The sequence below is a fragment of the Barbus barbus genome (genome assembly GCF_936440315.1).
Source record: "Barbus barbus genome assembly, chromosome: 1".
NCBI classification, from domain to species: Eukaryota; Metazoa; Chordata; class Actinopteri; order Cypriniformes; family Cyprinidae; genus Barbus; species Barbus barbus.
Genome location: NC_136729.1, coordinates 20692419 through 20693070, shown reverse-complemented (window position 1 = coordinate 20693070; position 652 = coordinate 20692419).

The following is a 652-nucleotide window of genomic DNA, read 5'->3' as shown; positions in this document are numbered from 1 at the left end:
GCTATCAAGCTCAATACATAATCTAACATGTAACAAAAAAATGACAGTTAAGGAAAAAAAACAGACAAAAATGACAGAATTCTCCTGCGGTGAATGTACTTGTATATCTACCGTTGGACATTGGTAGACAAATTAAATTTGTAGTTTTATTTCTAAAACTCAACAAAAGGCCTAAAGTGCCCATAGAAACAGTTATTTATGAACATGACCATAGAAATCTCAAGATTACTTCTGAGGGGCAACAACAGAAAACCCTGATATTTAGTCAGGTGGGAAAATAACTTTGTGGAATCGGTTTAAAGTCTCCACATTCAAATCTAACTTTTGTTCTCTCACCGGTGACTTCATCGCTGGCTGAGATCTGTTTCAGGGCTTGAGGAAGAGAAAATGGCACATTAGCACATAAATGCGCTGTAGTCTTTTGAGGGTAGTCCAGGGGGAAGCCCTGCCTAAACCACAGGGACTCCTAGGTTGAAGGGGGAATACAACTTCATTATTCACCAAAAGGTTCCCTTCACTGGGCCTCCTGCGGATCTACCTAAAATGGATGAATAGCCAGCTGAGACCAGGTAAACATGACACAGTCTGGAATATGTTTTTATCTAAACATTAGAAAGGTAAATTAACATGAAATGATGAGACAAACAGTAGT